At 37.1% G+C, this 16,407-nt stretch overlaps 1 protein-coding gene across 1 annotated transcript in view; it reads right to left on the bottom strand.

Annotated features, from left to right (window-relative positions):
* LOC306859778 (oxysterol-binding protein-related protein 2-like) overlaps positions 1–4,803 on the bottom strand; it is a 101,569-nt gene extending 96,766 nt beyond the window's left edge. The window contains exon 1 of the mRNA XM_079401030.1: positions 4,695–4,803. The gene's annotated coding sequence lies outside the window, so the exon portion shown is untranslated. The remainder of the gene's footprint in view (positions 1–4,694) is intronic.
* Positions 4,804–16,407: the final 11,604 nt, after the last annotated feature.

Here is a 16,407-nt window from a genome sequence, read left to right on the forward strand (position 1 = left end):
ACTTATGTTTTTCCAAAATACATGTCCAAAAAACAAGAACCATCAAATCCAAATTACTGTGGCATATTACATTTGAATACCATAACATGGTATTTTAAATGGTACTCCAAGGCTTTTCAATAAATACCATGTTGCTATGTCCAGAAAATGTGGTATTAAAATGTTTTCATATAAAAAAAAATATATAGTTTTGCAACAACAATTTTACATTGTACATCAAGACACCTTAAATAATTCCATATTAATACATGTTAAAAAATACATGGGATTTCCAAGGTGCTACATGGTACTTTTGTCAGTGTTAAAAAAGGGTGGGCGATATCAGAGGCGTAGTTTGATTTTGAGATTGGTGGGGACATCCCCGGAAGCTGAGGATTCAGGAAATTAATAGGATAATGTATTAAGGTTTTTAGTCTACATTGACCTATGTTAATTGAACATTGAATATGTTAATTAATGAATTCTGTAATGTTACAGGTAACAAATAATGAAAAGGAGGCAGTTTGACAGAGACTTAACTTCACTTAACTTTGTGTCTACTGTCTTGTTCCTTACTATTTGAAGTAGCTAAACACATGTCTACGTCTGTCATTAACAGAAATGAACTGTTGGCATATTTGTTTGACATCAGCTTTGTCCAGTTTGTCCTGGTGGACAAGGCAGACAGCAATACTGTTAAGTCTCACTTGTGCCATTGTTGATCTGAGCCATGTTTTCAGTCTTCTAAGAGCACTGAAACTTCTTTCAGCCTCAGCCGATGAGACTGGGATGACTAAAAGCAGCCTGAAAAGAGTTTCAACTTGATCAAACAAGCCTCTCACTTCAATAGCCATTCCTCTCATGATATTAGCCACTTCAGTACTTGATTTGAAAATATTTTTAGTCCGAAACATGGCTAATTGGACTTTTAGATTATCCCTATTCAGTTCTGGATAGTGATCAACAATGTCATTTACTTTTCCAGTCAGCAGAATTTCCTCTAGCTTCTGCAATACATCTAGATCTGGTTGGTTGAAGAACCTGTCCTGAAGCGGAGCATCAACACAATCTATCATTTTATAGAAGTCTGTTCTATAATGCTCCTCAGCTGACTTGGGAGTGTGCTGGCTCGCCCCACCAGTGTAACGTTTTGGTGGCTGTCTTTGGTGAGGAATCTGAATAGACTCAATCCCAAGGGAGTCAACCATTGCCACTGCTTTCTGAAAAACCTCCTGAAAGCTGTCCTCATTTCTTTTGCCTTTTAGAGTAGATCTGATACAGTCTATTGACCTTCTCATTCCTGCAATTGTTTCGGTCCGTTTTTGCAGGGACTTGTTCAGACACTCTAACTCATCAATCACTTCTAACGCCAAAAAAAGTCCAAGCACAGTTTTCCCCTTTTCAAATCTCTCTCGTAGTCCATTTGCCCTCACCCCTGTGTTAGATCCATTTGATGCCATCTCCTCCAAACTAGATAAAACACTCTCATACTGAGACAGCACTGCTCTGATAGCTTTTCCTCGGACTGTCCACCTGGTTGGGCACAGTGGTCTGAGCGATATCGACTGTCTTTCTGAACCTGCTGCTACTGCTGAAAATAAGGCCTTAAATTTCCCAGACTGGTGGCTTAATGTCCCTAGCTCATGGACCCACTGCAAGGGATCACGTATCACAGGACTGGCTAGGCAAGCAGACTGTGTGATCAAGTTGAGACAGTGTGACCCACAATGCACATGCAAAGCCAATGGCTGCTGTCTTTTAAGTTCTGCTTGTGCTCCTGAATGTCTTCCTGACATATTGGCTGCACCATCATAAGTCTGACCCCTTAGACAACTCATAGGAATATTTAGCCTCAAGAGGACATCCGCAGCCACCCTAGCAATTTCCACTCCAGTTGTCCCTGGAACTTCATATAAACCAACAAAAACCTCTTGTGGTATCAGGTCATGGTCCATGGTATGGGTGGTGATGGCGCAGTGGATAAGACACATGCCTTTGGTGTGAGAGACCCGGGTTCGAATCCACTGTGAGACACCAATGTGTCCCTGAGCAAGACACTTAACCCCTAGTTGCTCCAGAGGCGTGCGACCTCTGACATATATAGCAATTGTAAGTCGCTTTGGATAAAAGCGTCAGCTAAATGAATAAATGTAAATGTAAGGTCATGGTCCACATATCTAAAACAGATAGATTCTTGCTCTACTCCTGAGACATCTTGAGTGCCATCTATAATGAGTGAGTACTGCAAAACTGGTAGAGACTGGATAGAGACTGCAATACTTCTGACAATACAATTTCCTAATAATTGCAAAATCTCATTTTGCACTGGAGGAGAGGTATAGTCATGACAACGGGATAGCCAACTAGAGACTAGCATAATCTTTGGCTTTAAATTTCAAAAGCTGAAATAGATTCCCATCTTGGGTCTCATGGCCTCGCTCGCAGTGCCAGACCCTGCCTAGCTAGGTACTGTACTGAACTTACAATATTTTTCAGGCAGTGCCTAGCATTATCTTGTTGCTTTGCCCAGGCACTTGAGAGTTGTGAATCTACTGGGTTTGCTTCTTGAGCACTAACTGTGACTGCATGATGGTGCGATTTGCTATTCTGGTGGCGTTCAAAGTTAACAAGAGCATTCTTCCAGTTACTAAATCCCTTTGAGGAAAACCCTTTGTATTTTTCTTTCTTGTGTATGCTTTCACACAGTAAAAACAGAGAATTCCCTTTACAGTGGGGCTATAGTGAAGCCATGGATACTGCTTGTACCAATTTTCCTGAAAATGGAGGACCCTATTTGACAGCTTTTGAACTGCAATGTTCTTGGGGTGAGGTTGGTTTGGCTTGATGTCAAAGTCCAGCATATCTCCAGTTCTACACTGTTCTTCATTGTTGTCACTCTGTTCTTTGATGTCGTCACTTTCACTGCTACTCTGTCTATTGCTGTCTACAGATGGATCAGCATCCTTAAAAATACACCACAGTACACAATTAACCCCTCTGTATAAACTACCGCATATGAAAAATACATCTACACTATGATAAGGCTAGTAACCACTTTATGCCCATATTATTAAAACCATGTATGATGCGTGAATAATAAACCTCTAAATATACCAGTGCAATCTCAATGTAATACAAAGAAAATATCTACATTTACTCTTATGATTAAATTGTTACCAGCCTAGGCCTCACCTGTGACCCTGCCTCTCTTCCTGAGCTACTACCTAGCAGGACGGTTTCGCTCGCCTCAGCTGGCAAAACAACACATTGACGGAATTAACAGCGAGAGAAAACATTTATGGCTAATTAGTATTTTTTACAATTGTTGATGACTCTACACTTTAGCAATTGAGAAAATGTTAAATTACTTGCTTGTATTTGTTTTAAAGTAGCTCCTAATGTCTACCTTTCTTTTTTTAGCTGCCATCCTGACTCAGCACATAAAAAAAATTGCCTAATTGACAAACACGTTTGTTTCACTATGTTAGTAAGCATTGCAGACTTCCACTTTTTTTTATCAAGTTCATAATTCATATTTGATATGACCTAGACCAAGCCCCACCCCTAAACACAACCCCTTACAGAAACGTGTGCAAAACACTAGACTTAAATAGAAACATGATTTGTCAGATTTATACATCTTTTTAAATAGCAAGCACATATAAAATAGCCTGTTGTCATGATCTTTCACTGTAAGTGCCCATCACAAAGTGTACACACACACACACATTTTTTATACTGTACAAATTGTGTAAAAATAGTCTACACGAACCCTACACATCACATAAAACGTTTTGCATTTTTACATTTTCAAAAAACATCACTTAGATAATTTATACGCTGTTTTCCTCACGTGGATCAAAAAATCCTTGTCCTTACGGATATTGCCATCATTGTGGGGCATTTTACACCCGGTTTACTAGGACATGCAGATAGAGACTGAAAGACACACACACATCCCGCGATTGTCATACATTGAAAAAAACTGCACTATCCCAGAATCCATATTTGACGCGATTTGTCCCGTATTTTTGTTCACAGAGCTATTGACTTCTCCCTCACTTACCGCATCTAGGTTTCGGAGGAATTTGGCCGCTTCTCACAACCAAATTAAGCTACAGCCTCTCACAAGTTAGAAAGAAAAAGCAAAGCCAATCGGATTAGCGATGTGGGTTCGCGAGGCGGGACTTCTACGAGATCTATTAACCAATTGTGTACCAGGAATTGCGCCTTTTTCACAGAACGCTCTTGTAAGAGTGGTTTTATAATACATATTACATATATTTTAATTTATATATAAAATTCGTTTTATATATAAATATATATTTTTTAAAAATCTAAATTATTGCAAGGGACAAATCAGTGGTCATTGGATATTGGTAGGGACAGGTCCCTAGCGTCCCTACTAAATTCTACGCCCAGGGCGATATAGTAGATTAACTGACAGACTGCTAGAGATTTTGGATTTTTGGAGATCATCTCTATCACAGTTACATGCTCACGTGACGTTGCTGTACTACATGGTCATGAAAACTTATCATTTGCATGTGTTTTTAAGCATTGTGGTTTAAAAACAAGTGATTTTAAGCCATTGAAACGCAATCAGCAGTGAAAGAGAACTCATTTCGCCACATGTGCACGCTGTCTGGGTGCTGTTTCTGTGCACTGTCAGTTATTTTTGCTGCTTTATAGGCCTTGAACGGTTAAATACTCACACTTGTATGTGTTAAAATTCCATCTCTGCAAGTATCCTCACAAACACAGTCTTAAGTCTTAAGTGAAACAGCTGAGAAGACGGCAAATGTGCAACAGTATATTGGATCCGGGCAGCTCTTAAAGTGACAGCAGTCTAATATTCCTGCTGTCCGTCATTCATGTTAATCAAACAACAAAAGAAAGAAAATCTCACTGAATCTCACAAAATCATCTTTTGTAACTTTAATAAGAATAAATATATTTTTAATTTACACAGGGAAGAATATGCAGTGTTTTTATACATTTGATTACTTTATACAATATATGTAGCATTTTTTTATTTATTTTGTTCTACTGTAGATTGTTTTTGTCCTATTGCTTGCAATTAGTTTATTATTCTTATTTAATCGCTGGCTGTTTACTCAGCTTGAGTTTTTTATTTTATTTAGGCTGGTATATTTTGCAATATTGACACTGGTGACAAGAATTATGAAATTTATATGGTATCAAAAAATTTTATATCATAAAGACCTTAATAAACAAATGTACAATGGCAATCTGAGCCATTTCACATTCTTTGCCATTTCCACAAGGGTGTTGCACTTAGGATTTTATGAGTGACAATGACTTGTAGTGTAAAAGTGGCCACACTTTAGATTGGGGGTCAATTCTCCCTATTAACTAACCATTAACTAGGACCTCTGCCTCAATCTTCTAATTTGCTGCTTATTAATAATTAGTAAGGTAGGCTAGTTGTTATAATGTTGTTACATTATAAAATAAATCAAATTCAAAAACTATTATACACTTAATCAGGCTCCAAAAACATAAATTTTAGCTTTTCACACAACACACTTCATTCTCTCTTCTTCTTCTTGCCAAATTCACATGATACCATAAAATAATCTCTCTTCGTTAAAGAAAAAACTGATAAAATTAATAATGTTTTTCATGGCTCTAACAAAATCCATAAATGTATATAAAATATAAATTTTATACTGTATGGTATTTTTGCTGTGCCATGTCAAAACTAACATAAATAATTATTAGTATATACACCATTTACTCCACAGAACAGCAGTCAGTCTACAGGCAAAACACTCTCTGATGGTCTCCCATGACTGTATGGGTCTTTCTCTGTTTTCCCACCGGTGTTGTGCTATACCGTCTTGCTCTTTTTCTGTACTGCTGGGCTCAGCAGGGATGGAGGAGCTTGCAGCACAAACGTGTCCTGGTTACCACGGCAACAGCCTGGCATTCTCTAGACAGGCAGGGCAGGAGATCTGATGCATTCGTGAGTGTGTGTGTGTGTGTGTGTGTGTGTGTGTGTGTGTATGCGTAAGGCGAACAGCAAGTAAGAGAGAGATATCGAGGCAAAGATTTACATTGTTTCTGGCTAAAACAGAGTTCACATCACCTCCAGAATAACAAAACATCAACAGAACAGCACAAACCTCATACGCTCGAGCTGAGAGTCTGTGAGTGAGCAGAACAACTGCGTGGCGTCCATGTAAGGACATGCTGCCACGGGTGAGCTCCTCTAACTGTAATCCATCACCACCCCTGCCGTTTGTTTGACTGAGATAAATGCTGCAGTTTCTAAGAGACTCATGTGTGATATCAAGGATTACCCATAACACAATATCTGCACACACAGGCACCGATGGCACTGCTGCTGGGAATAACTGGTGCGAATGTGTTTAATGCAGACGCTGGGGGGCCAGTAGATGAAAGATTGATCTGACCTGTGCAAAATGCTCTCGCTTCACACAGGAGCAGAGAAAGGGAGAGGAAACGGAAATGTAGCATCTGTCATTAAGCAATTCTTAACAGTGTCAGTCCATAATTTTAAACACTGTTATTTCATCCAATTGACACAATTTAAGCTCCATTTCCCTCCCTTTTTTACCCTGAACCAAACACAAAAGAACATTCATTTAAAATAAACTTAACTTCAGAGTTGCAGCCACACGATATGACAGCTCTGCCTTTTGTTTAGTTTATTTTATTTACAGAGGCAATGCACATTAATAAACATAAATGTAAACGTGCCAGAATTAGCCCAAAAGGCTATTTTTCATCTGTAGACCCTTGACAGAATGTTAAAAGGTCACCCTAAAAACAGAGACAGAGCATCACACATATACACATCATATGGAGAGAAAAAAAAAATAATAATAATAATAATTACAGAAAACAAATTCACACACAAACAGAGAAATCACTACTAAAATACAAGATATATGTGAATTATCTAAAACAAAGTAAACATGAGAAAAAGGAAAGAGAGAGAGAAAGAGAAAGAGAGAGAGGGGAGAGAGAGAAAGATGGTAGCAGAAGAGAGCAACTTAGCCAAGAGCAATTAGTACAAAGAAGTCTATTGTCAAGAATACAATACTAATGTTGACAGTGCTGAGTTGTCAGTAACCATTTTTTAAGATGAGACTGAAAAGAGCCAAAAGTATGTAATCGTCTAATTGTTGATGGGACAAAGTTCCATTCCCTTGCAGCTTTGACCGAGAATACAGATTGACTAAAGTTACTTCTTTTGAGAGGAATAATACAGTGCCCTCTTTCCCCACCCCTTGTAGATCGGTGAGCAGTTGTTCTAATATTCACAAACTGTTTTAGTGGTGAAGAAGTCTTAAACAGCAGACAAATATGTACATATTTGATCAAGTTATCCCAGCTTAGCAAATTGTATTTTTTTAATATTGAGCAATGATGAAACCGAACTGATTTCTTATCAAGAGTTTTTAGTGATTGTTTATACAAAGACTCTAGTGGTTTCAGAGTAGTAATACTAGCTTGCGACCAAGTAGTTAAACAGTAAGTAATATGAGAAATAATCATGGAATGCATATACATCAAAGCGGCGTCAGACGACATATAATCACAAATAAATCAAATATTTGATACGGTTACAGACCTTTTTAACCTGCGCCTTAAATGAAAGTTTGGAATCAATCAGAATACCAAGGTACTTATATTCAGATACAACTTGTAATCTTTCCCCTGATACAAATACATCTGGCACTATACTTAAATTCTTAGTTTTGGTGATAAACATACACACTGTTTTAGAGATGTTTAACTGTAAGCAGCATTGATCTAGCCAAGCTGCAACATGAACAAGGGATTCTGTAAGTTCATTTGCAACTTGTGGCACACTACTTCCGTGTATATAAATAACAGTGTCATCTGCATATATTTGAATGTTAGTGTTAGGACAGACAGATGGAAGATCATTGATGTACAACGTAAAAAGTAAAGGACCCAGAATAGATCCTTGTGGAACACCAGTGGATATACTTAAAGGAGCTGACTAACATACTGTGTGCGACCTGACAAGTATGATTCAATCCATCTCAACATATGTGGAGAGAAATTAAAACGTAATAATTTAGACAACAGAATTCTGTGGTTTACGGTGTCAAAGGCCTTGTGCCTATTATTGTTCTTTAGAAACAACTACAAATGTTTCAGAGATTGCTGAATAGAGAGAGTTAACCAAACCCAGCACACCCTGTTTGTGCATAAATGGAAAGCTGTTACCTCAGGACTCACATCTGCGCTGCAGACACTTGCACAATTAGCTAATTACCCCCAAACCCCTCGTTTTGCATCCCATAGTGTCAGAAAAAACCCTTCAGCTGCAGGATAATTCACAGTTTCAGAGTGAGGAGGGCGATTAAAGGACTACAGATAGGAGACGTGGTAGATATCATCAACATCCGAGTGTTTCTGGTATGTAAATGAACTTGATCTCATCAAGGACAGCAGCATGAATAATGATAAAGAATAATTACTATTAAACATGTTCTTATGAGTATTTTCTGGATCACTCTTTGCTTTTCTATATAGCTATAAACTACACTGTAAAAAAAAATAGTTGTTTCAACTTAAAATAATTTGTTACCCCCGCTGACTTCAAATGTTTTTTAGTTTAATCAACTAAAATATTCCAGTTGGCCCTTAACTTAACATTGAGTAACTTAAAATTTCAAGTTGACTAAACTAAAAATTTTAAGTCAGCGGGGGTAACAATTTATTTTAAGTTGAAACAACTTTTTGGAACATTTTTTTTTTTTCTTTTTTTTACAGTGTACAGTTAAAAAATTTGTAGTTGGTAATATTTTGTAATGTTTTTGAGAGAAGATTCTCATTTTCACCAAGGCTGCATTTATTAAAACACACAGCAAAATAGTAATACTATAAAATATGATTATAATTATTACAAATAAGAATTTTCTATTTAAATAGGGTGAAATCAGCTAAAATGGGCCACGTTTTGGTAAATGACTTATAATACCATCAAATAAGCTATGCATGAGATCTAATGATATTCTTATAAATTAGCATGGGTCTCTTAAATATATTTATATTTTTTAAATGTGAAAAAGTATAAAGTTAAAAATTATGAGAGTTAGAGTATCAGCAGGTACCTTCTTGGGCCATGGCACAACATTCAGGTAAAATGGGCCAGCTGTTCAGTTAAAATGGGCCAATATAAAAAGAGAACAACACAGGTAATTTCAGCTTAAATAATTTTATTTTTAGCAGTAAATTGAGACCATTGTCTTTAGTGTGCCATAGCAACACCATAAATGTATTTCATTAAATGATTATTATTTCATTATTATTGATAATTATTCATTATTTCATTGAAAAGGTGAATGAATATTTAATTAAACAATGCAATTAAATGAACTGCAAAAAAATCTTACACTAAATATTTGATTGGTACCGTAGCCATCTGAACAAAATTGTCACCTTCAGTTAAAAGCAACAGGTCAGCTCTTCTGACAACAGGTCTTTGCAGGCTGGACTTTGGATAAAGGAATTTTTTAAATTTCCTATAAATGAAAAACTCATATATATGTTTGTTTGTTTTTTGCTTAATGACTTAAGCACTTTGGCTTAACTTTGATTTTTTGAAATGTGCAGTTTCAGACTTTGGACTCCCACATATGTTTGTAGTTGAAACAGAATAACAGATTAAAAGTGTTTTGAGTAAGCCTTTATTCACAGACTGCAGAATTTAACGAGGAGTCTGTTGATAACTGTAGTACAGACATTTCAGAATTCTTAAGCCTTATCAGCCCGTGTCTCAATAGATTATCACAAAGCTATATAAAAAAGTTGAAATCTGACAATTCTGTTTCTTTCTGAACATTTCAATAAACCTCAATGATTTGTTTTATTTTGGTCAGGCTTACTTTTAGGCCAAAGACGGAAAAATCTGAATGTTTGTATGAGGGAAGACTGAGAATATCTGGCTTCACCTTTTCACTTGGCATCAAAATGAATGAGAGATGAAGCAGTCTGATCTCTCGAACTACACCCCTTTGAGCTCCATTGATCCCCCATACATTTAAAAGAACACATTTGATTAATTTATCAATATCTTTTGAACCATGCTGAGAATTGGCGATTTGTGCAAAACTATGAATGCTACACCTGAGATTTCAGCTCAGTGCTTATTAAAGGGGACCATTTCATATCCATGATTCAAACATTTTATAAATGACTAAGACATTAAAAACAACAGATACGGTGGCATGCAATATAAAAACAGGAATAAATCAAAGGAAATTTGACTGTGTGAACATCAAATTCAGGTTTCTTGTCTCAGCACTGTTATCAGAATCTGGCAGCCTGACAAACCCAGACTGCAGGCAGAGATAATGACAGGAGAAATGAGTTGATGGGGTTGAAATGGATATTTGAAAAGGAACTGATAGAGATGCATTAAAGAGATATATAAATGGACACAGTGGGAACAAAAATGAAATGGCACAGAAACAGACAGCACCTGGCTCAGACACCCTGACAAAATGTATCTAATAAACAGAAAAAAAGTTAAACTTGACTTTTATTGACAACATCCTATATATCAAATTAGGACACGCTGCCTCTATGTTTTGCTAAGTGGGTCTTAGTTAGTATTTCCACAGTTTTAAAATTAGCAAATTTATTCCTAATGATATATAATATGCATATGGCAATGCATTTGATTTGTCATGGAAAACATTTTGGAAAAGAAGTTGGCTGAGAAGCCTGAGAATGGCAACAAGAATAGGGAGAGAAACTATATGTATATCAAAACAATTGCTATATTGATACATATTAAAACAAAAGTAAAATAGTTCACCCATGACCCATACCAGTTGTTTAGTTGTTGATATGCAGACAGTCTACTTCACGCCAGATAAAATCCAGCACTCTTAGTTCTTTCAGCGAGAACACCATCCATAATTCATAAACACTTTCGAGAAGCTCGGCTCACCTGAGCTACAAAGACATCTTTAGTCCTGAACACTCTTTCCAGTCCATTGTCTAATCAAATCATCCTCTGGAGGTAAATACATGCAAATGTAGATGGCTACAGGCATAACATGCACAAAGACAGTTGTGCAGGTGACATGAAGGCAATGTAATAATCTATTCTTAATTACTTTTGTCTCCCAGGCCCTCTAAAGGGAACAAAGCCAAAGCCCCATACTGCCTCTGGCCAACATCAACTCCCATTCCTGAAGTACAATGACCTTCACGGATAGCCACACTTGAGCCCTTGTGGAATTGCTGAGACTATCCTGAATATTTAAGATTATTAAAGTATGAGTACAGTACAAATAAACACCATAAATATGCATGACTGGATAGTATGACTTGGCATAGATTGCAAAGCAACATTTTAGATGAAATAGTTTTCTCTGTATGAAAACTAATAAATATTTCTAAATACAAAATTGTGTCCTGGTCAATGCACACACGGGTCATACTTGCTCATTTTAATTGGCTGACTGGCTGCAGAGATGATTACACAAACAGGGAGGATGAACTCAGTGACCAGTGACATCTGCTAAACTCTTTACACAAGCAACACTTTTACAATTCCAACACGTCTTGTAAAATAAATCACTGACATACTCAATTGTAAATGGACAGCAAGTATACATCAAATTGAAAAGTGACAGTTAAGACATATGTAAAAAATGTATCATGGTTTTCACAAAGTATTAAGAAGCACAACGGTTTTAAACATTGATAATAAAAAATATTTATTGAGCAGTAAATCAGTGTATTAAAATGATTTCTGAAGGATCATGTGACACTGAAGACTGGAGGAATGGCTTCTGATTTTTAATAATGAAATTCAAATTGTACTGAACCCAAACTTTTGACTTCTAAAGCCACTTTAAGTCTATTCATTATTTTGCTTGTCACAATAATTTAATGTTTTAGAATGATCTTTATTTTGTGGTTTTCTCATCAAATACTGATATATGCAATTTTTGCAATTAATTTCTTACAATAACAATTTTGAAATGAATAATCCATTTAATTTATTTTTATCAATTCACAATGCTACAGTTCAGAGTAAAACAAATAAAATAAAGGCACTATTTGTCTCTCTCTTTCACAGCCTTCAAGCTGTCTGAAACAATTGCATTGAAACACAAGAGTCTCCTAGCCAGGGAATGTGTCTCACAAGCATGGACAACTTCATGGCTGAGAGCGGGAGATGTTTCCCATGAGGTAATGAGCCAGGAAGTCAGAATGAAAGGAGACGGATAGGAAGAGACAGACCAATGAGAGTAAACAAGAGAAGGATGGAAATAATAGATGGATGGTGCAATAAAATAGAAGTTTTCTTTCTTGGAACGGTTTGTAATAAATGTCTGAAGGATATAAGTAGGGCTGCCTCTGTCCGGCATTGGGTTTCCATGTCTGTGTCAGTCAATAAAGTGCAGGTTTAGTCTGGGTCTGTAACACTGCATACAGTCACTCGGTTAAACTAATTGGAAGTCATTCACAACATCATAGTTCAATGCAATAGATCAATAATCTATTTCTGTTGATCATCAGTAATGGTGTTTTTAAATGGTATTGGAGACATATACTGTGATACTTTTCAAATACGCAAGGCACTTTTCTGCTTTTTGTCATTACAGATATTTTACATATAAACACTCTCGCTTGCAAAACGCTGTGCACAAGCTTGCAATACTTTTGGCTGTATTTGGGCGAAACAACAGTGCCAAAAGTGTAAGCGCGGAAAAATGGAAGTCAGAAGAATACAGATCATATTTATTTTGCCTTAGCATGAAGTTGCAGTTTCACAATACACGAATTACACTTACAAAAATCAGTAAAAGGCTGCAAATCTTTTTTTCTTACGCTTGAAACGAGATTTACAATTTTACAAATATTTTCTTGTGCATGCAAAATTAATTTACGCTTGCTATCTTATGTATACTTTCACAAATCTTACCCTGCGCATGCAAATCTTTTGATGTCATTTACCTTCATAAAAATGCCAAAAATGTTTGATATCCTCTGACTGGATAGAAGCATAATCTGAAGCTAAAAAAATCAGAGTCCTTGGCGCCAAAAGCCTTGTGGGTAGTGCACCAACATACAGCATCGTTGCACTAAGGGCATCCTGAGTTCGAATCCTGACTCGAGGACCTTTCTCAATCCCGCCCCCCCTCTCTCGCTCCACTTTGCTTCCTGTCATGTCTAATCTGTCCTGTGATAAAAAAAAGGCAAAAATGCCAAAAAAAAAATAAAAATTAAATTCAGAGTCTGTGATTATACGCTACACGATTTTCTATGAAATCTGTTAACTACAATCTGCAGACTGGCTCTTACTTTCGGGCAAATAGCCTAAACTTGTCCAGACTATAGAATCCAGCCTTAAGGGGTTGGTTCCTTTGCAAATACAACAGTCGTGACAACAATTTGTACTCAGCCGTTGTGAGTTCTACACAGCGACTGTGAGATCTTCACAATGGCAGTGAGTTACACAGCGGTTTGCTTTGTACAAAGAGCTTTCTGACAAGAATCATCTTTGAAGGACAGTCAAAGCTACCACATCTTATGGCTCAGGTGAAAACCCTTTATTTGTGGGTACTTGCACCCATATGTGCCCGAGCAAGTGTTGCTTGCCACTTTCCTCCCATCTGGACCAATCAGTTTTGTGCAAGTGTGCAGAGACAGAAGAACCAGCTTCTCTTGTGGGTTTGGTTTTGTCATTTTTGCCCACAGACACAATGTGGAAAATGCCTAAATACTCTTGCTTTCTAAAACTCATGGGTAAGACGATGTGAAAACAGCCGGAGTCTGGGTTATGGGTTTGTCTCTAATTCCCAACTTGATGATTCCATGTTGTCAGCAACCGGTAAGTGAGGGTCGCCTTCTCCAAGAGTGAGGAGAAAACCAAAATTAATCACTTTTCTTTTTAATATCGGTTAATAGCACATCTTCCAAATGATTGAATAATTAACTTTTTATAAGACTTTTCCAACAGCTCTGGGTCTGTTCCTAAGTGTAAATACACAAAAGTGAAGCTGCTGTTTGAGAATCAGTAGGTTCATAGTAAGAGCAACCATGATTTACTGCAAGTTTGCACAGATGCAGTGAGCTGCTCGGAAACACCCTACCAGAAACATCTAGGTTACATAGGTTTACTGTCATTGCATGTTCACGTTCAGTTGACGCAATGCATTTAAGTTTGCAAGGCTGTAAGTAAATTTATCACACTCAAATAATATACTTTGGAAAATTTGAATTTGAATGTTTATTTTGGTGCAGTGCTTTGCCCCTTAGACTTTCATTGTAAATGCATTATTGTAAATGTGATTTTTGCTCTTTTTTATGAATGTAGCGACCCAGATAATTCCTTTAAAGACAGAATGATGCAACAGAGCTCATCCCATTATAATCAACAAAGCTGTCTACACTGACACTAGAGTTATAGATAATTAATTAATTTAACACGAGGGCTACAGGAGTGAAGTAAATGATCTCTGTTTACATGTCTAAAAGCAGCTATTAAACACCTGCGGTATCGGCTGAGTTTAGTGAGCTGGAAGGCCGTCAGTGATGGCAGACAGTGAAGTGAACAGTCTGTGCTGTGATTGTGGTTGCAGATATCCAGCTGAGATCACCAGCTGCTCTCATGTTTATGTACTGCAGCATATGCACCCCTCTCTCTCCTCTTCTCCACTTCTACCCTATTTCTCTCCATCAGCCTAATTTTCAGTTTCAGATCCCCTCCAACAGAGGGATAGAAGCAGAGGGGAAACTGAAACATGTGATTGGTAATGGGGCTTTTTCCTCCTCATCTTTGAAACTGGGTTTTAAGGGGAATATCATCACTTGTTGTCACCCTGTACTGGTGAAATGAATGGGAAAGTCCACTGGAGACTTTCTGGGGATTACCTGGATACTGGAAAACAAGTGAGATCATTTTAATATCTCAAGTGATTGCGGACAGCAATGATACCAAATTGGGAGCAAATTGAGGCAAATTGAGGCGCAGAATTCTGTTAAAGCTACAGATATCAGAACAAACGCCACTGATGTGGAATCCAGGAAAATCATTGTTCAATAAACACAAATCGCCACCATTCACCATGGATTTAACATAACTACAGGAACAACTTGTGGCAGAAATGGTCTAATGTTTTCGAGTGTTTTTAAATGCTTCACAAAACTTTCCCCAGCACTTCAAAGCTTTAAGTATTACCAAATTTGAAAGTTATTTTTAATGTGATGACATTATTTGTTCATCCTTCATAGGTTACCTTCATTTATAAAACTAAAAGTTTCATAATGTAGGAAAGCAAACACTTATTTAAAAATAAAAAGGACATTAAATTACCACTATATGGCTGCAGAGACTTATAGGCTTATTAGCCATTTCCACTCAGTAATTTTAGGCTGCAAAAATCTGAAAAAAGTCCGGCGAAATCCTGTAGGGACTGATTAATCAACAAAGTCTGGTCATTTTTTAATAAAAAAATATTTTAACATGTTATACTAACAAATCCTTGTTTTTTGTTGTTTTTTTAAATTCTTTAAAAGCTCATATTTTATCATCATTCTGCACTCTTCTCCTCCCTGTTAATTCATCACTGTTATTCTCTCGCATCCCTCATGACTTCTTTTGTTTCCTGCTCTGTATCTTTTCGGGCCTTCCATTCTTCCACCTGTCCCAGGCCTGTCTGTATCCCAGAGTGTGACAAGTGTGTGTATAATGAAGGCCCATTAGGAGAAACAATGGCAGCAGCTCCGTGCTGCATATGTTCAGTGGTCAAATGCTGCCGACAGCTGGGCCAACACACACACACACACACACACACACACACCCTAGAGACCACCCTGGGTGTCCCACAGTCTGCCAGACGAAACGATGCAGACAGCTTCAACAGGAGGCTCAACCTGAGGATATAAATGGGGTGTGGAGGGGCCTCCATGAAGCTGACAATGGCACCATGACATTTTTGTTAGAATTCATTCATTGTGTATGGATACTAAACTAAAGGTAAATCATTAGTTTTAGACTATAAATCTTAATATCAGAGCCAGTTAATCTGATCAATGCATATGCAAGAATCTTTATGGATGTTAAGTCATAAGCATCTGCTTTCTTTTGTAGTTGTAGACATCTGTGTTACTGCCGTATGCTTCATATTACTGAAGGAGAAAGAAAAGTGGCCCATTTAATGGTATAAAACAGTTAAAAGATAAATATGCACAAACACAAACACGTTTGTTTCTGTGAATAGTGGGGACTGTCCATAGACATCTATTACTTTTATTCTGACCAAACATTATTTTCTATCCCCCAACCAACCCTATCCCTAAACCTACCCCTTAAAGAAAACATGTTTGCATTGCTACACTTTCAGATAAACATCATTTCATATTTTTAATCATTCT

This window comes from Barbus barbus, assembly GCF_936440315.1.
Source record: "Barbus barbus genome assembly, chromosome: 40".
NCBI lineage: Eukaryota > Metazoa > Chordata > Actinopteri > Cypriniformes > Cyprinidae > Barbus > Barbus barbus.